The sequence below is a fragment of the Canis lupus genome, chromosome 6 (genome assembly GCF_048164855.1).
Source record: "Canis lupus baileyi chromosome 6, mCanLup2.hap1, whole genome shotgun sequence".
Lineage (NCBI taxonomy): Eukaryota > Metazoa > Chordata > Mammalia > Carnivora > Canidae > Canis > Canis lupus.
In genome coordinates, this window is record NC_132843.1 from 47,584,938 (window position 1) to 47,600,726 (window position 15,789).

Consider the following 15,789-nt stretch of genomic DNA (forward strand, 5'->3'; position numbering starts at 1 on the left):
CTTGGACCTAGAGACCAAGAAGCATAGTAGTGTTATAGGGGTCCATGTCCAATGAGATTGTAACATACGTAGAAAGTTGCACAGTCATGTCAGTCCACACACAGGTGGCCAATTGAATTATGATTCACCCTATAGTGACCATTTGAACTGGCCTATTATTCTGGTTAGAATTGGCGTGCAGGTTTGGCGGGCAAAAGAGGGGTTTTCATTCCTTGGCTGGTTAAAGGTCAGAGGTCCCGCATTCCTAAGTGTGCTTGTTTCTGATAAGGGTGTGCTTAGTAGCTAAACTAGGGTGAGGGAGTGCCTCAAACAATAGGCAGGTCGTGTGGGGGGTTTTACATGAGATGGCGGGTGTAGCACAAAATGGAGTTAGTCCTGCTCTGCTTGTCCAGGGGTAGGAGATTTTTGTTAGATTTCCTGGGTCCCACATATTCCCCCCCCGGGAGGCCACCAGCTCCCACGCTATGAAAGTGTCCACCAGTTAAGCTTCTCTTTCTTTGACTCTCTTGCCACAAGTCTCTGCAGATTACCCCTTCCTACAGCCATTTCTGGGGTGGCGCTTTCCCTCTTCCATCCATTGCCATCTGGATGCACTTTCCATGGTGACCGCTGGGTAGTGTCGTGCATGTGTATTACGAATGTGTGGTAGTAGCCCTCCTGGTCATGTCTGCATCTTGAGGACTGCCCTGTGTTTACCAGTTGGGCTGCCAGCTTTGCCCAGGACGAGAGGAACAATAAATAGCTGGGGTACAAAGCAGTGTCCTGGCCTGGGCTCAGCCACTGAGAACTCACCACATTGGGGTCCTGCCCCAGCCACTATCTGCACAGAGCAGAGATTTCCTGCTCACAACCTGCCCTGGCACTGCCACAGTGGGGCAAGGCTTTGATGTGTCGGGCTGCCTTCTGTTGCATCTGGCTGCTCTGGCCACATTAGGCATTCTCATCACACTCGCAACATTCCAATTCTGTGCTGGGCTGTAGGTTGCCTTCTGAATGGGGTACAAGGCCGAGGCGTGGGCGCTGATGTGGGACCAGCTCCTGAAAGCAGGAGTTCACTGAAAAATGCTCAGAGACACACACACACACTGCTAGAAGGTGGGTGTCATTATAGATTCCCGTTTCCTCAGCTGCTTCATTGAGCGAGACCTTGAGAGAAAACATGAAAAGCACTTTATCTTTTAGGAGGTTCAGGGGAAATGTACCAGCACTGAATATTTACCCAAAGGGGGAAAAGGAAAGAAATCTTGCAAAATTGTGCTCTCTCAAATGCAAATGAAACTAAATACCTTGAGGAAATTAAAATACTATATGCTCTGTATGGAAAAACTAACAGGATCTTACTCTGTTAACAACCCAGACCCACAGTCCTCCACTGCCTCTCATCCTCTTAAGCATTATAACCCCTCAGGTAAGCTTTTTAACTTGCCTCACACTTCCTTTGCATGCAGCTGACTGAGCCTTCACATGAAAGCACTTTGGACAAATGCTTCCCTGACACCTTTTATCTTCAAACCATTGTGCACTCTCGGGTTCATAAAGATACAGTCTGCCTTCCCCCACAGATGACTCAGGACACTTCTTATGCATCTAGCCTTGATGTCACCTGAACATCAGTGTCTGAACACAGGAAACTGCTTTGGCCTCTCTCTGAATGAGGAAGATGTGGGCATGTATGGATGAAGGTGCAGAGACAAGCAAATAAACATAAATAGCACAAGAAATAACTCTAAAGTCAGTAGATAATATCTTCATTTTTCAATAGAGAACAGAGCAATCCCTCAAAAGCAAAAGATGAAGTAATGCTCTTCATGTGAGTTTGTTAAAAAATCATCAGAAGTCATTTCTTTACAATTAATAGCCTTGTGCATACATTATTTCTTTATTTTCTTCTTTTGCCAGTGTGACTGGGGAAGAATTCTAGAAATTGCATTACTGAATTGGTAGGTAAATGGATATAATTTTTGCTGGATATCGCCTAATTCCCACTGTATGCTGTAATAGTTTAAACCTAACAGCTCAATATAAAGATGTTTTCGTTTTGTTGTTTGAGCTTCAGGTTCAAAACAGATCAATGGAAACTGGGCATACAGAGCTGTGCAGTCACTTGGGAACCGAGGCCGTTGGGGGCTTCACGCAGCACACCAGCTTCACCAGGGGGAAGACCGCTCGTGAACAAAGTGCTTTGTCCACTCAGAGACATAGACCACTTTTGCACATGGCCCATTCACCAGAACTTGTCACGTAAACTGCTGATCCACAAGGGGTCAGAACTGGGAGGACAAGAAATCCTGGATATCTGGGGAGCAGTTGCTATACACAGCCATTTCATCTTTGAGGTCACTTGCCAAGATTTTGCAATATAGATGCTCATCAAAGAGCTAGTTGTTATAGAAAGAAGGTGGGAAAGAAGAATAGAAGAAAGAAAAGAAATAAATTTAGAGGTCTAACAATAGGGAAGGGTTAAATATATGATAGATTGGACACACAAAGTCAAAGCTGATTGAGATGATTCAGGGCATAAATTCTTAGAGTTTGAGAGCTCAGGTATCCATTCTGTTTCTCTTACTGTCTGGATGTGTGGACTTGGATATATTACTTAAGCTTGACTTTGATTCCTTCAGCTATATAATGAGGATAATAATACCAACTTCTTAAGGTTATTATGATGATTATATTTGAAAAAGAATTAAAAATTCTTAGCACATGGCTGGTTCTAGCAAACATTATCCTATTATTTTTCAGGCACTAAATTATGCATAAAGATATTTACTGACATGGAAGGGTGCTCACATTATGATTTTGAATGAAAAAGAAGCCTCAGAACTCTTTGCTTGCTATAATAAAAATTATTTAAAAATCACAGATAGGGATGCTCGAGTGGCTCAGTGGTGGAGCATCTGCCTTTGGCTCAGGTCATGATCCCAGGGTCCTGAGATCGAGTCCCATATCGGCCTCCCCACAGGGGGCCTGCTTCTCCCTCTGCCTATGTCTCTGCCTTTCTCTGTGTTTCTCATAAATAAATAAAATTTTTTTTTAAAAAATTAAAAGAATAAGAAAAATCGCAAATAGATGCATAGAAAAATCTGGAAGGTATGCCAGAATGTAAACATTGATAACCTTAATTTATACTTTTTTTTTAAGATTTTATTTATTTATTCATGAGAGACAGAGAGAGAGAGAGAGAGAGAGAGGCAGAGACACAGGCGGAGGGAGAAGCAGGCCCCATGCAGGAAGCCTGAGGTGGGACTCCATCTCCCGTCCCCAGGATCAGGCCTTGGGCCGAAGGTGCACTAAACCACTGAACCACCTGGGCTGCCCAATTTATACTTTTCTGAATTTGTGGAAGAAAATAAAATTCAATCAAGAAAAGATAGAATTACACTTAGATTATATATACAACATAAGCCAAATTGCCTGTAGATTATGAGTCTTTCTTCCTACAATATCTTGTTCCTATGGCTCATTGGGGAGACTAAATCTATGTCTCTAAATACACTTATAAAAATGTAAAATTTTATGTTCTAGGAAACTAGCCCTCCATGCAAGCAAATGTACATACTGCCCATGCTTAGAGGACTCTGGCAAATCTTATGGTTATTCTGAAAAAAAAAAAAAAAAAAAAAAAGTGTACTTGTAAGACACAACTGCATGCACTCTTCTTTTTTAATTGTAATATCACTCTGAAACTCTGCTGGTCCTTTTTTCTGGCAACATCTTCCTATGAATAGTTGCTGTGGACATCTCCCCTCACTATGTTGTACCCTTCAAGGAATTCTCTGCCTCTAAGAAATCTAAGAGAAAAATAATTTGTAGTTTATGTGGCATTTGTATCTCAGTTGTCCTATGACTGCCACCACTAATTAAGAGGTTATAACCCCATATTCATACCATTAAGTATTCTTGTTTTCCAAGCATAACTCCGTTTTGAATGTGCTGATTAGTTATTGACATGTAATTATTGTCATAGGTACTGAACTTGGATCAGAAAGTTTACATCTTGGGGCATCTGAGTGGCTCAGTGGTAAAGCATCTGCCTTCGCCTCAGGGTGTGATCCTGGGGTCCTGAGATCAAGTCCTACATCGGGCTCCCCACAAGGAGTCTGCTTCTCCCTCTGCCTATGTCTCTGCCTCTCTCTGTGTGTCTCTCTGAATAAATAAATAAAATCTTAAAAAAAAAAACTAAAAAAGTGACATTGATTTGGAAAAGAATCAAATAGAAACTTTAAAATTAGAAAATACAATAACAGAAGTTTTAAAATTTGATGGATGTGGTTTAATAGCCGATTGTACATGGCTGAACAGAGGATTAATAGGCTGGAATTTGAGTCAAAAGAAAATATCCAGAGTATAAGAAGACAAAAAAGAATTCACACACACACAGACACACACACACAGGCATGCACACTAACCACATCATAGTAAAGCTGAAGTAAAAGCTAAGTTAAAGAGAAAATCTTAAAAGAAGCTAGAGAAAAAATTCAGACTGCATTAAAAAGAGCAACCATTGTCACCTGACTTCCCAACTAAAAAGTGGAGGCCAGAAGATAATGAAATGACATCTTCAAAATGGTAGGAGAAAATAACCTAGGGCATATTACTATAGATTACTATATTGCTATTGAAAAAGAGTAACAGGATATTATGAACAACTTTATGCCAATGCATTTGAAACTTCAATTAAAAGTAATAAATATGGGGACGCCTGGGTGACTCAGTGGTTGAGCATCTACCTTTGGCTCAGGGCATGATCCCGGATTCCCTGGATCGAGTCCCACATCAGGCTCCTTGCACGGAGCCTGCTTCTCCCTCTGCCTGTGTCTCTGCCTCTCTTTCTGTGTCTCTAATGAATAAATAAAATCTTTTAAAAAAAAGAAGTAATAAATATGCATAGAAAAGCACCAACTTAACTGAACTTACATAAAAAGAACTGGAAAGCCTGTGTATTCCTATAATGATTAAAGACACTGAATCCATAATTGAAGCTTGGTCCAAATAATCTCACTAGGGAATTTTGCCAAATATTTCAGGACTAACTAATGTCAATATTACATAAAGTCTCCCAGAAAACAAACAAACAAAAAAACAGAACATTCTCAAACATTTATTTTGAAGCCAGAAAAATTTTGATGCCAAAACCCAGCAGGGATATTACAAGAATTTCAGAAAATTTTCAGAAAGTTGTTGTACATAAATGAAATGTAAAAGTCAGCAAACAGAATTTAGTAACATATAAGAAGGATAATCATGACTAAGTTGTGTTAACTCCATTAATGAATGGTTTTTGGTATTAGAAAATAAATCAGTGTAATTCTCTATATTGACAGAATAAAAAGAAAATTATATACTATCTTATCAGATGCAGATAAAGTGAAAAATTTCATTTTGTTTTTAACAAAAGTCTCTATTCTTAAAAACAATTAGCATCACTGTTTTACAATGAATTGAATTCATATCAGTATATCAAAAAAAAAGAAGAAAGGAGAAAAGAAAGAAAAAAATAAATACGAATAAAAACAAGTAAGAAAGAAAAAACAATCATTTAGTAAAGGAATCTGTCCTGTAAAGAGAGAGTTGGCCTTTGCCCAGACTCAAGAGGTAACATCTAAACACTTGGAATTTCCTGAGTGGTAGGAAGGACTGTCTTTGTTATTCCTGGTGAGCCCCTCAGATCCTACAGGACAATTTGTGCTAATGAGGTGATTCTTGATGGGCCATGTCATATCAGCCCTATCCTTGGAAATTCCATCAATCAATCATGCCTATGCAATGAAGCCCCAGCAAAAGTTCTGAACAGGGGGATCCCTGGGTGGCGCAGTGGTTTGGCGCCTGCCTTTGGCCCAGGGCGCGATCCTGGAGACCCGGGATCGAATCCCACGTCGGGCTCCCAGTGCATGGAGCCTGCTTCTCCCTCTGCCTATGTCTCTGCCTCTCTCTCTCTCTCTCTCTCTCTCTCTCTGTGTGTGTGACTATCATAAATAAATAAAAATTAAAAAAAAAAGTTCTGAACAGAAAAGCTCAAGTGAGCTTTCCTGGTTGGTAATATTCTGCATATTGCCACTTATAAGCCCAGGAGGAGATAATGTCATCCATGGCTCCACAGGGAAAGGACAAGAAGCTCCACACCTTCTCAAACTCTGACCTATGTGTCTTTTTAAATGGTTTGAACTTGTATCCTTTCTCCATAATAAATGCAATTGTCACTATAATAGAGTTCTGAGTTTCAAATCTGCAGTTGCTTTTGGGAAACACCTGCACTTGGTGTCAGAAGTCTTGGGCAGACCTAGTGATCTGGAGGACTGTGACTTTAGCCTTGAGTTTGACTAACTTCACATCTTATGCACACAAGCATATCAAAAGATGTGTGCATAGGAGAAAAACCCATAAACTGATAAAATATTAGATTAGTGAATTTAGCAAGATCTATGGATTCATGATAATTATAAAAATTCAATTGTATTAGTATCATCAATAACCACAAAATTTAAAAATATCATTTTCAATAACATCGGATATATCATATACTTAGGAATAAATTTCATAAAAGCTAAGCAAAATTTCTCTGTAGGAGACTGTAAATATTTTTAAGAGAAATTTTAACGATCTGAATCAATTGAAAGATATACCATCTCCCTGTATTGAAAACACATTTTAGACATGTTAATTATCTACAAATTAACCTATAAATCCCATGTAATCCTGGCTAATTTCCCAAGTTTCTGTGTATATTTTGATCAGCTAATTTGTAAGTACACAGAGAAAAATACACAGGAAAAAAATAAGCTAAAACTCACTTGAAAAGAATAGTGTGAGAGAAACTGTTCCACTAGATAGCAGTATTCATTTAAAGTAGGCAAATCTTGTTGTATGGATAAACAAATAAAATATTATAAAAAGGCAGAAGACTATAAAAAGGTATTGAGTCACTTACCTCTTGATACGTGATTTATGACAAAGGTGGCATGCGGAGCAGTTGGGAGAGAAGAGCTCTCTTTAACGAATGATGCTGGAGAAATCAAATGTTCATCTAGACCTCTATTTCATTCCAAAAATCAATCCAGAACCAAGGTTGAAAAGTAACAATTTTGAAAAGTAATATATATCTAATATAATTCAAAATCTCATGATAAGAAGATACTTTTTTTGAGAGAGAGAGAGCACACAAGAGGGGGGGAGGAGCAGAGAGAAAAAAAGAATATTAAACAGGCTCCATGCCCAGCAAAGAGCCCAAAACAGGGCTCGATCTCACCATCCTGAGATCATGACTTGAGCTAAGATCATTACCTGAACTGAAATCATGAGACAGAACTTAACTGACTGAGTCACCCAGGTCTCCCAAGAAGATACTTTTTAAATAATCAAACAAGAATACTAAAGACAATGAAAAAATAATTGAATACATTAAAAGAATATGTCTATTAATTGAAAGTAACCATTAAAAGAAAGAAGGGTTTTGTTTGTTCGTTTGTTTCTTAAATTCCACATAAGAGTGACATCATATGGCATTTGTCTTTGTCTTTCTCTCTCTCTCTTTTTTAAAAGATTTATTTATTCATGAGACAGAGAGAGAGAGAGAGAGAGAGAGAGAGATACAGAGACACAGGCAGAGGGAGAAGTAGGCTCCCCGCAAGAAGCCCGATGTGGGACTTGATCCTGGATCCCAGGATCATACTTGAGCTGAAGGCAGACATTCAACCACTGAGCCACCCAGTGATCCCTGTCTTTTTCTTTCTTATTTCACTTAGCAGTATACTCTTTGGTCCACGTAGGCTGTTGCAAATGGCAAGATCTCATTCCTTTTCATGGTTGAGTAATATTCCATTGTGTGTGTGTGTGTGTGTGTGTGTGTGTGTGTGTGTGTGTTCTTACCCATTCATCTATGGATGGACACTTAGGTTGCAGAACTTAGGAAACAAAACCTTAACAAACAAAGAAAAAAAGAGAAAAAACAGACTCTTAAATATGGAAAGCAAACTGGTGGTTGATGGGGGGCAGTGGTGGGGGATGAGTGAAATAGGTAAAGGGGATTAAAAGTACACTTACTGTGATGAGCAATGTATAGAATTGTCAAATTCTATAGAGTAATGTATAGAATTGTCAAATCATTATTTTGTACACTTGAAAATAATATAATACTGTATGCTAATTGATACTTCAATAAAAATAATCTTTTTTTCAAAAATAACTGGTATTTATTTTTTTTAAGACAAAAGGGAATCCTCTGAGTAAGAGAAAATATTTTTACATAACCAACTAAGGGACTCAAATATTGAAAATATAAACAACTACAAATCAATAAGAAAAATCAGATATCCCAAGAGAAAATTGGGCAAGAAATTTGAAAAGAACTTCCCAAAAGAGGATATTCAAGTGGCCAACAACCAACCATATGATAAGAGATCAACCTATTATTAACATCAGGAAAATGTGAATTAAAACCACCATGAGATACCAGAAGTGATAAAAAGAAAATGACTGGAAATGTCACATTGCTTGCAGAGATGTGGAGTAAATCATACTGTTACACACTGCTGGAAAGAGGGTAAGTGGGTACAGTCACTTTGGAAAGTTATCTTGACATTATCTTCTAGAGTTTAAAATACACTTGACCCAGCAATTCACTCCTAGGTATACACCCAAAAGAAATAGATGCACATATGCTCCAAACAGTGATGTGCAGGAATGAGCTTGCCCCAAGTCAGGAGAGTTGTTATCAAGTATTTACCAACTTACCACTGACTCCAGAAAAGATGCACAAAAATGTTCTTAGAAGCATTATTTATAATATGCCAAAACAGAAACCATTCAAGTGTCATTCAAGGGTAGCATGGGTAAATTCTTCATAAATATTAAAACAATGGGGTATTATATTCAATAAAATGAACTAGAGCTACACACAATCACACACAGAACTCTCCCAAGCATAGTACTGAACAATAACAACAACAATGATAAAACAGTGAAACACAAAAGTATTTCTATAGTATTATTTCATTTATATAAAGTTTAAAATTAGTGAACTCTGAACTTGCATTGCTACAAACTAAGAAGCTAAAAGTTTGAAGAAAAGCAAGAACGTGATAACTATGAATATCTGGGGAATAGTTATATTCAGAGGGGTAAAGGGATTGTGATTGGTAATGAGCAGTGGGTGGGGCAGAGGGTGTGCTCCTGGGGTGCAAACAATGGTTTATTTCTCGATACAGGCTGCAGTTACACAGGTGTTTATAGTTCATTAAGATGAATACAGTTGACCTCTAGACAACCTCTCCACAGCTGAAAATTTGAGCATTTACTTTTAACTCCTCAAAAGCTTAACCAGTGATAGTCTACTGTTGACTAGAAGCCGTACCAATAACAGAAATTGCCAACATAATACATATGTTCTATGTTTTATATATTTCAAGTATATTCTTATAATAAGGTAAGCTAGAAAAAAAGAATATGTTATTAAGAAAACCACAAGAGATAATACATTTATAGGACCATACTGTATTTATCGAAAAAAAATGTGAATGTAAGTAGACCCACACAGTTCAAACACATGTTGTTCAAGAGTTAACTACATTTAGGGGCACCTGGGTGGCTCAGTCGGTTAAGCGTCTGCCTTCAGCTCAGATTATATCCCAGGGTCCTGGGATAGAGCTCTGCGTCAAGCTCCCTGCTCACTGGGGAGTCTGCTTCTCCCTTTCCCTCTGCCTGCTGCTCCCCCTGCTTCTTTTCTCTCTCTCCCTGTTAAATAAATAAATAAATAAATAAATAAATAAATAAATAAATAATCTTTTAAAAAAAGAAGAGGCAGCTGTGTTTTGTTTTCTAATAATTATATCTAAGGGATTTTTGTAGTCAATAACAGTCCCTACCTCCCAGAATGGGGTTAAATAAATTAATACACAAAAAGCTTTTTGAAATATGTTTGGAATATAGAAGCACCAATTACAAATGAGCAAGTAGTGGTGGTATCATAAAATAAGATTTTAGTGGAATCTGTTCAAAGAAATGGTAATCTTGAATAAAGGATTTAGGATGGCATTCTAATTGGATATAAGAATAATAAAGCATCCATTTTAATAACAATTTAAGTCACTTTCTTTTCTTCTGAAATATAGACCAAGTCCAGTGCTGGATGCTGGCTTTACCAAAATAGATAAGACACAACTCCCACCTTGAACCTAAAATCTAGTGAAGAAGAGAATTCGTTTACTCATTTAATCACTTAAACATTTATTGGGTTTGTACTTTGTGCCAGTTTATTAGAGACACAAGTAATTTTTACAAGGAATATATATACCATCCTGGAAAAGCATACAAAAATAAGCATATCAGCATATAAACACTATGCTGAAGATATGTGTACAGGACAAAGGGAGGCAGGAGAACTAGCTATGATTCCCCTGTTATGTAAATGGAGTGCCAGAGACTCTGAATTAATTAATTTTATCTCCATGCCACATTCATACAAGTTAGAGAAATTAAACGGCTAACATGAACGCTTTCCCAACTCCCTTGCAACAAGGATTCTGAATACAAATTAGGTTCTCAATTAGATACATTCATGTGATATGCAAGGCAGGGTTGGCTGGGGCCATCTTTTGCAACTATTGGCCCTTTCTGCTGGCATGTCAGTCAAGGCAGTGGAAGGTTTCCCTGCAGTGGTGTCCCTACACATGTTCCTGTTTCCTGAGTGCTGACAAGTTATGGAGGTAGCATTAGTTTGATGATCTGACTCCTTGCTCCGGGGATTAGATTTAGATGCCCATTCCCCATCTGCATGGTTGTTGGGAAGCAATAGAAGCAACAGCAGTCTCTTATGGCCTGCACTAGGGGTGTCCTCAGAGGTAGCATTCCCTCCAGCTGGACAGTCACACTTTGTTCTGCAATGTCCTTGAAGACTCAGATGGAATCAGCTCCTTCCAACAGTTTTGTTAGGACCTACTTCCCTATATTTAATCTCTTCCTACTTCGAGTGACTTTTCTGCACCGGGTCAGGAATAGTACAAGTGGAAGCATGAGTTTTCATTTACTAAAACTTATTGAAATAATGAAGTTTACACATTTCTGATTATAACTGCTATGAAGATAATATCTATTGTTCTAATTACCATTGTTTCTTAGGAAATGCTATACATAGCAGTTAGCTCCGCAGATGCACGGCCCAGAGGGAAAATAACTTGTGCAACTACATATCTTCCCAAGAATAGGTCTCTGTAATATTTTGTATATAGAAATACATCTGTTAAAAAAAAGAAAGAAAGAAATACATCTGTTATTGCAAAGAGCACTTTTTCCTTTGTTGAAGTTGAGTAGTAACATGTGATAGATGTGTCAAAAATGCTCACGCGATGTATTTTACTTCTTGGAAATGCCTGCATTAAAGGGTAAATTGGCTTAAACAAACAGGTGAAAAAGAGGCTGATACAATTTCATACTCATTTTCAAGGGTGAGCTAGTTACACGGATAAATAGGACACACACACGCACACACATGCGCACACATCTACCACTCTTTGTTTGCTTAAGGAATTCTAAGCATTGCACTGGAAATTTTCCAGGAAGAAATCTGTTTCTTGAATTCTCAAGAGCCGAGAATAAAGGGAATTGCCATATGCTGATTCACTAACACATCTCCTTTAAGAAAATGGTCCCCTGAGCATAATAAGAAACCAACCAGGTAGAATTTATGCCTAAGCCTTCTAATCAGGGAAAAACATACTTCATCAGTTAACAAGGTACTGGTTGCCTTGTGTTCTCCATAGAACCTGCTCAGATGTGGAGGGTTCTTTTCACGTCTATTTTTCCTTTGCCCTCCTGTGTCCCTTGGGCAGGATTCAGGAGAGAAGAATAAAGCACTGGAAAATAAAGCACTTGGCAGGCTCTCAGAGAAGGTTAGCCATGACCAAAACACAAGCCAGCCAGTTGCTTCTCTAGAAGGACAGGAATGGTCTGTGCCAGTACTCAGGTATACTGTACTCATTCGATTCTCACAGAAACCCTGCAGAGTGGGTTGTATTGCTATTCCCAGTTTACGGGTAAAGAAAATCAAGGCTCAGGAAGTGATTGTTGCTCAAAGTCACATAACCCAAAGGTTAGAGCCAAGAATGCAAACCAGGGTTGACTTCCGTTGGAATCCACAATGCTAGCTGTGGGCACAATACACCGCAACATGAGTTTTCATTGGCATTTTATGTGGCCAGATGCATTGCCAGCCCATGCTCAACTTCTCTCTCAGTTCCCAGATACCTCCTAAAAAACTGGAACAGTCTGTGACCATGGACTACTATCGCCAGTAGAATGCATTTTTTTTTTTTTTTTTTGGCAGAATGAGGCCAATGACCCAACTTATTTGCTTATTTGTTTCTTTTAGAAATTCAGGTTATGGTAGGGGTGCCTGGGTAGCTCAGTTGGTTAAGCATCTGCCTTTGGCTCAGGTCCTGATCCCAGGGTCCTGGGATCAAGCCCCACTTTGGGCTCCCTGAACAGCAGAGAGTCTGGTTCTCCCTCTCTCCCTTTGCCCCTCCCCCCAGCTTATTCTCTCTCTCTCTCTCTCTCTCTCTCTCTGTCTCAAATTTAAAAAAAAAAGGAGAGAAATTCATGTTATGGGGACACATGTATATGAGGCCAAATCCCCACATTGCTTCATAGGGTATGTTTTTGTGGCATGTGGCACCTGAGGACCAGGGAATGGTGCACACAACTAGACATTCCTGCAGGATTGTGTCCAATGCCTCAGTTTTAAAACAGAACTCCAATAAAACCCAAAAGTGAAAAATCACAATGCTAATGTAAATTCAGAATCATTAGTAAAGGTTAATCAGTCATGTCAATGAACCCTATGTTATTAAAGTTCACTTCTCTTTGGGTCACAAAACATATCAGCTCCAAAGTGGCAAAATATGATGTGGAGAGAATTTTAATAATTTAGTGAGTTGTATCAAATACCTTAAGAAGAATTAAGAGTTTCCAAGGAGCTGTGATGTTGTCTTTCAAGATGTACACCCCACCTACCTAGCTTCAGGGGAAGGCATTATCAATTCATGTACATATCAAGCCTTTAACTCCTATTAACTCAATATCTACCACGTACCATCACTGTTTCAAAGCTGAGTCACCATGTGGTAGGACAGTCATTTACTGAACTATAGGCAAAATAAAGATTTCATGGAAGTCACTCGAGATCTATTGTGATGCTTTTTAAAACTGAAATATTATGACATGCTTGGGTTTTTACTTAATGCTTGTTTTCAATATCTCCCCAAATTAAATAATAGCAAAGGCAAAGCATGGTGAGCTCTGACCCCATTTGTATTCAAGTGAAATAAGTTTAACTTGTTGTTAGAAGGAGACACCATACTGGGGTCTTCCTTAAGCCTTGATGGTCTGGAGTTATCTGAGCCTAAGATCGGGACCCAGAGAGTTAAGTTCTAATTCTTTTCAGTGGTGGAGGTTACAGAACTTGGTAGCCATCAGAGGCCTTATCTGCCACCATGAAAAGAAACAATCTATAATAAGAAAGAACAAAAGAGGGCAGCCCGGGTGGCTCAGCACCTGCCTTCGGCCCAGGGTGTGATCCTGGAGTCCCAGGATCAAGTCCCATGTCGGGCTCCCTGCATGGAGCCTGCTCCTCCCTCTGCCTGTGTCTCTGTGTCTCTCTGTGTCTCCCATGAATAAATAAATAAATAAAATCTTAAAAAAAAAAAAAAAGAAAGAAAGAAAGAAAGAACAAAAGAGACAAGAGCTGGGACAAAGAATGGCATGATATCCCAGCTACTTTCATGCTGCTCATTGGAGTTCTTAAGGCTTAACTGCATTCCTGCTGCCCCTGTAGTTTGGTTAAGATAATAAATACATGTTGTGAGCTAGAATTTGGTCACTTGAAGCCAAGAATGCTGAAAAAGTAAAACAAGATCTACTATTCATTGAGTAATAATTTTGTTTCAGGCAGGGTTGAGTATTTTACACATACCTGTTATCTTACATGATATTAACAAAAAACATCGCAATCTAGGAACTATAACCCCTATTTTGCATATGGAAAATCAAGGCTCAGAAAAGTTAAGAACTCACCCAGTGTCATATACTAGGAACTGTCAAGCTATGCCAGGAAGTGCACCCAAGCCTCTGTAATGCCTGGTCCCTGCTTTTTCTACCTATCTTGTGCCTCACTGTGATGATTATTTTTTTCTTCTGAAAAAATCTGAAACTTCAGTAGCCTCTTTACAGAACTTTTGGGAACTAAATTATGCTATGTGTGTAAAGCCTCCTTGGAAACTGTAAAATGAATATACAAATATTAAATGTTATTACTGCTTCAGATAAAATCTGACCAGGGATTTCACTGCAAATTCAAATAAAAATGGTCTTTTTGAGAGTAACAGTCACACTCTGGGCAAACTTAGAAACATCTTTACTGAAATTGTTTTAGCACTTCCAGATTTGAAATGACTTTTTTATTACCTGCTTTGCCCAACTAGAAGCTGTGTCAGAAGTGAAGAGGTCAGCGTGTTGCTGCTGCTGCCTGGTCCCTAGTGTCTTCCTCACTTCCCTCCTAGGGCTCCTTTTCTGTCTTCCTGTACCCAACATGGATTTACAGCCTTGCTCTGTGATATGCCTGATTCCCAGGGCTCCTGCTACAAGGGCACTTTACACATGATTCTAAATTCCCAGAGTCATTAAGAGAATAGAATCTGGAGTCAGTCGGACCTGTTGTACATTTTACATCATCTCTTATAAGCTGCGGGTCTGGGGCTTGTTACCCAATCCCTCTGTGTTATTGGGAAACTATGCAGATTACAGACATGGGCTAAATGTTTATATGTTGCTGCTGGAGTGCCAGGCTGACTTTGTGATGGCTCCTTTAGCATTTGTACACACCCTTTTTTTTCTGGTGGAGCATCCTGTGTGTTCTTGTCTTTCTCTTGAAATGTCTCTTCCATGCTGTCTCTGCATGCTGTGGTCTGCATCCCGTCTCCTCCATTGACCCTCTTCTTTCTGTGAATCCACCTTTAAATATCTGGCATAAAACTGCACTTTCTTTCCTTTTTGGACATGCTACTGCTGTTTGCTGTAAACCTGTACCCCTCTCCTGCCTCTCTAGAACTCTGTGCAGTGCTTCAGACTTTGGATGAAGCAATCTTCTGAATTCCAGTGTCAGGGTTAGTTACTGTAGATTCATCTCATGATATAAGGGATTATTTAGTTAGTCTTTATCTGCAATGGAATCATGGTGGGGCATTCAATTGTATGGGGTTTGGCATTGAAAGGTATGGTTTCAATGTCCAGGTCAGCCACTAACTAGGTGTGTTGACCCTAGAAAAATTGCTTTGCTGCTGGAATCTACAAATAAAACAGAGATGATGATCCTATTAATTTTTATGAGGATCCAATGAGATAAAATGTGTTAAAAATTCTTCGCAAACTAGGAAAACACCACACATAAATGAGATATTATTCTCTTGAAATATACCATTATTTTGGAGAAAAGAACATGATTCTAGGAGGAGCCATTAGAAAGGACATTCCTTCAAGAAACTCAACAAACACATGCCCTTCCTAACAGTGCTTCCCATCACCTACAAATCACAGCAAAGTCATTGTATTTTCTACTTCAAAGAATATGAGAAGCTTTTCCCTAGGCAGAGTACTTTGCCTTTAACCCTTTCCACTTGGGTCCTTTTTCAAGATTGTCAGTCTAAAATCTTTTTTAAAAAATATTTTATTTATTTATGTATTTATTTATTTATTTGACACAGAGAGAGAGAGAGAGGTGGCGGGGGTGGGAGGGGGCAGTGGCAG

General features: G+C 38.9%; 1 long non-coding RNA gene across 12 annotated transcripts in view; it reads right to left on the bottom strand.

Annotated features, from left to right (window-relative positions):
* Positions 1-15,789, bottom strand: part of LOC140635552 (uncharacterized) — a 107,655-nt gene that overhangs the window by 85,578 nt on the left and 6,288 nt on the right. The gene's annotated exons all lie outside the window — the stretch shown is intronic.